Consider the following 6,000-nt stretch of genomic DNA (forward strand, 5'->3'; position numbering starts at 1 on the left):
TATAAATTTAATACTAAACAGAAAACAATAAACTTGTGGCCCAGATGTTATGCCACAAACATAAGGTGTCAATATTTTTTTTGTACACCAGATCTAGATTTCGACAATATATGTCTCTTCAGTGATGTTAGGGATCGAAACGGTATTTGGAAGGCCATATAATTTACCCTCAATTTAAGATAGACTCTTGAATTTTAAGAGTCAATATAGGATGAACGGATCATATAAACCGAAGGGAAAATATGATACAAGCCCAAACGAAAAAATATAAACAAGTCTAAATTGAAAACTACGTTCAAACCTAGGATTGCGTTGGATAAAAACCGCAATTTTTATACGTGTGCATGTAAAACAAATGTAGTTGTAGAAGGGTCTAAATACAGCACAAACAACATTTTCCAAAAGACCAAAAAAGTGAAAAAAGTATATTTAAACAAAACGCATTTGACTAACAGGTTGAACATCTGATGTTCTTTAATCCTGCTGACTGCCATTGCCGATTGCCAAATATCGAAACATCAAAGAGGATTAGCTTGCATTTATTTCGTTAACAATAAATCCCTTCAATTTAAATGTCTTGTATATATTATGCATATATTCTGCAATGGCGCATAATCCCCTGAACATTCGCGCTCAGAAAAGCATATCATTGATATATTGGTTTAAGCTTATGTTTCTCAACTATTTATCAAGATTATCAAATTTATCAAAATTTCGTTTTCTACTTGGCTATCATGTGTAAAATGATCCAAATGTTCGGTAAACAGGAAGTTGTTCAGTGATGATTTTGAAACGCATCACACGATATAACTGACTTACATAAACCCTGAAACCAAATTTCAGAAATCCTTGTCAAGTAGTTCCTGAGAAATTGTGACGAAACATATGTTCACTGACATGTATGATTCTGAATATTAGCTCTAAGGCTTTGCGTAGAGAAATTTCCATGCTCTATGCGAGTTAAAAACCCTGGCAACAACTCGTTCAGGCTTCCATCGGTAGCTTGTTGCAAGGCAAAATTTCTGTCCTTATCCAATATACCCTCATTTTCAAATTGCAGCCTTAATTTACCTAACATTTATCTTGGACGACTTCTATTATAGGACACAACTTTTGTATTTATTGTAAATGTTTTTGTTTATTGCACAATTAGTCATAATTTTAAAATACAGATTGAAAAAATTAGTTATTATACCTTTATATAAAAAAAAAAAAGAATTAGCAACGCAAAGATAAATGTTGTGTTAGAAAAGGATAATTTATACTTTCAAAAAAGTTCACTGAACCAAGCATCATAAAGTTATCCCTCTTGAAGACGGGATATATTATGGTGCACCAATGTACGTCTCCGTCCGTCCATCAACTCCTCGAACGATAACTCAAAGTTGATTCAATGAGTTCTAATGTATTGTGATTTGCCTCTTTGTGTCTAAGATTAAAATAAGAAGGCTGCATTTTATTTTCTGATTTGTCGTTCGAGAGTCCGAAGACTAACTGTCAAATTAAGTAAATTTTGACATGTTTTATCGATCTTGGGCGTCCATCCAATAGTGTGAGAGACAATGCGTGGTTTTGTTGTGCTGTTTTTATGTGCTGTCCTTGGTTGTTTTACGTGTTTGATTTTATTCTGTGGTTAGCCAGCACTTCGGTGTTGACATGGATAATAACTATATGGTCATATTTATAAATTTACTGTATGGAAAAGTAAATATTATTTTAGATACTAAGGGTTTTCTTATCCCAGACATAGATAACCTTAGCCGTATTTGGCACAACGTTTTTTTTGGAATTTTGGATCATCAGTGCTTTTCGACTTTGTACTTGTTTAGCTTTCTATCTGTTTTGATCTGAGTCACTGGTGAGTTAAATGTAGACGAAACGCGCCTCTGGCGTATACAATTGTAAGCCTAGTGCTTTCGATAACTATTAGCATGTCGAAATGTACTACTGTATTTTTTATTTGTATATTTCTCTGTTCTGATGTTTCTTGAATTTTTTATACGGAAGTCCTGTCATGTAATGTGATCATTTGAGTGTTATATATGCAACAGTGCCATAAAAGTGCGAGTTCTGGCCAGCCACAAAACCAGGTTTAATCCATCATTTTTATCTTAAAATGTCCTGTACTAAGTCAGGAAAATAGCAGTTGTTATCTTACATGTCATTTCTGTGTGTGTTGCATTGTCGTTTGTTTTTTGTTGCACTTCAGTGTTTCTGTTGTTTCGTTGTTTTTCCACTTATAGTTGATGTGTTTCCCTCGGTTTTAGTTTGTAACACGGATATGGTTTTTTTAATCGTTTTATGACTTTCGAACAGCGGTATACTACTGTTTCCTTATTTTCCATCACTTGAGAACTATATAAGAAACTGATTGTACAAATAGTTATCAAAGGTACCAGGTTTATATATTGATACGCCATACCCGGGTTGCAGACGCTCAAATCAAAATAGTTAGAAAGCCAAACAAGTATAAATTGAAGAGCATTGAGGACCCACAATTAAAACAAATATCCAAATACGTCTGAGGTTATCTATGGCAAAGTCAGGAATATGATCGTTGTTATCCATTCCTTTGATCTGCTAGTAAAACTAAATAATTTTTAAAAATAACTTGATAAGTCGTTCAAGAGATGAGTAATGTTGACCGTTAGATATTAAAAAAAATGTATGCCATACACAAGCTCTTGAATCAAAGGAGTAGGCCCGGTAAGGGCCGATTTTGGCCTCAAATTTCACGTTCATCGAACGAAAGATTTTGGACGCTTTTTAAAAACTTAAGTGTCTATTAAAATTGATTCAATTAGTTTCTGTAAAGAATTTTAACTGATTAAGTAATTAAAAACGCTCCGATTCAAGCTTAAAAATGAAAAATCTATCAAATATGTTTAAAAAAAACGTCCCTTTTCAGATGGTTTTTGTCAAAAATGAAAGTGGCCGCATCCGTGTTCATCCTCACCCTTTATATATGTTATGTATTATCATCAAATACAACTTACATTTCAATAATATGAATGAACACGAATGCGGCCACTTTCATTTTAGACGGAAACCGTTTAAATTTAACTAAAATGCTCAAGTTTTGAAAATTTCAGTAATTTAGCATGACTTAATGATGCTAGTACCCGATATATGTGCATTGTTTTGTCAAAAACAGACCATATTTATGTAGCAGAAGCATTCTTCTTTCCAGTAAATAGCTAAAAGATTACATTTTCATACTTTTGTAAAACTGCTATATTTTGGGGCCAAAAAGGGGTCTTACTGAACCTACTCCTTTAACAAAATCAACACTATTGTAGGGACTTACGAATAAAGACTCAATTTTGATTTCAAAGGTTGTTGGTTGTAATTCACAGCTGGTATTCATGTTTTTTTTTCTAGTTTCAATATGCGCAATAACGACGTATCCTTCGCGCTTGACGCTTTTTGTTTACACATTTGCTGCATTGTTGTCAGTTTATTTTTAATCTATGAGTTTGACTTTCATTCTGGTATCTTTCGTCCCTATTCTGCTACCTTTCGATACAATCAACAATTATACTAAAACTGTCTGTGTTCTTTATTTGTAGCCAATAGCTGTTCATTTCTCAACATGGAATTCATTATCAAGCTTCACAAAATAAATCTTTTTAAATATAAACAACATCGTAATCAATATCTAACATTGACGCGAGGACAGATCTGTTCCCAAAAATTTGTCAAGAAATCATTCATCCAATAAGGCAAATTATTTGTGTAAGAGTTTCTTTTGATAACTTTGTCACAACAGAATGACAGGTATATGTTTTACTAATTTATTGTTTTGTTATAAGTCAGGCTGATAAACAGTTAAACCGATAATATCAACAAAGACATACTGTTTTCACTTTAACGTCATTTAGATAATTAGCCTTTAATATAGTGTTGTCTAACACTAATATGTCACCTTTAAAAACAACTGTTGTGCCAGTCTATAATAAATATATACAATAAAAAAAACTTCTTCCAGTTTTCCCCATTCCCGTTTCTCTGATAACAAAACTTAATGAATAACAGAATCTGATCTTGCCTTTTCCTGAAAATACCCCTTAATAGATTCCAATGAACACGCACTAATATATAGCTTAGTAGCAATATACCAACTTCAGCTGCATATGGGATATAAATTTCAAAACTTTTTCGGTATTTAAGAGCTTGCAGCTGCTAATAAGACTTTCTAAAACGTCACCAGTGTTTGAGCAGAAAGTTGATGAACTAGGGGAATGTCAAAGAATATCTCGTCCTTTCTCTATACAAAAAATCAGCAAAAGATAGAAATACCTTGTTGATGAATATTCTGTATGAACCTCATAAATAATACACGATGGTCTTGAAGGATAGATTGTAGATACTGACATTGTTTTTTTCATACATCATTTAGGCGAGTGATTTTTTCCCAAAAGACGTCTAGTTAACGACTTTAATGTACCCACCTAACAAACGGCTACATTATATATCATTCGAAATTTTATTGCCGATACTTTCTGTTTTGCCTGGTCGTCAATAACTCGTACGGTGCAATTTTCGTTAAATCAAGGTCAAAGGTTTAAATTGATCATTCCTTAATTTTGCCAGAATTAAACAAATTGTCATTTTCTGGAACAATTATGGAATTTTGTTTCCAAAAGTTTTATAAACCTTACAAAACAAATGACAAAAAAATGGTATATTTGGCAAATATTAGTTTTCATTAAAACTCTAAATAGAAATATATATATCAACACACGAAACCCATCAAAACTAGTCTCAACTGATCGTATGTGTTTTAGAACGATAAGCAAATCCTGTTCAGCTACTATTGCTCGTGATGCTGCTCATGGTAAGTTCTTACTTGAACATGTCCGTTGTCGTCTGGGCCGCAGTCCTTTTGCGCCAATTACTGTTTTTCAGGGGTATCATTTGCGCCAAATTTTGTTTTCCAAATGTATCTATTGCGCCAATATTCGGCGACACATATATTCTATAATTACAGTGGTTTATTGCTGTTTGATAGTCATAATTTCATTAAGCGAAAAGAAATACGAATAACAAACTAAAACAGAAAGAAGCACATAAACTCTGAGAGAAAGCTAGTAATAGTCAATTAACTCTATGTTCCGTTTTTCGAAATACTAAATTCAAGAGAGCGTAGATTAGCGATGTTCAAATTTCGTAAAGCGAGTAAGACAAACAAAGGCAACAAGCAAGAACTAGCGGATAAGTATGAACTATAAAAGCAGCGATGCAAAGGTGCGAGCACAGGGCAAGCGTCTCCTTTATACATGCATAACTCGACAGCCATGCGAGTCAACTCAGACATAATGTTACCATTTTCTTTGTGGATTTCAGTTTACATTATACCTCCATTTATAAAGAATTGAAACACATCTTAGGAAATATTTCAAATACAGAATTAAGTCTTTGCTTTTCACTAAAGTACAAAACATTAAAGATTTAAAAATAAATTGATATCAACTATTAAACTCACTGCATGGAATGCAGTTCAACAATCTGATACAATATTATAAGATTCACAATCACTCTCAAGTTGCAGTTATTTTTACTTTTCTTCTGTACACTCCTTACTCTTTTCCGTTTATTCTTAAGGGAAGTGAAAATTGTGTGCTACAAGCAAAATATGACTTCCTTATGATGTAATATTACCTTTCCGTATGTGCCATTAAGAAACGCCATTATATCTTTGCAAGGGATAATTGGTTTACGTTACGAAAAATGACATGGAATCAAAACTACATTCATTAAATGATAACAAAGTTACTCCTACAGACAAACCTCAAATTTCACTGCAATTTGCCAAGATAAAAACAAATCACCTCAAATACAGTAAGACCGTATTTAAAATCGTCAGATAAAAGTACTAACTTTGCTGCTTTGATTACGTTTATGAATTAAGTTTCATCAAAACGTTTAGACGTTCAAAGCCATTGATATTTTGACTTACATCGAGATATTGACCATGAGGGTCGGTTGGAACCCAAACTT

The sequence above is a fragment of the Mytilus edulis genome, chromosome 10 (assembly GCF_963676685.1).
Source record: "Mytilus edulis chromosome 10, xbMytEdul2.2, whole genome shotgun sequence".
Taxonomy (NCBI): Eukaryota; Metazoa; Mollusca; class Bivalvia; order Mytilida; family Mytilidae; genus Mytilus; species Mytilus edulis.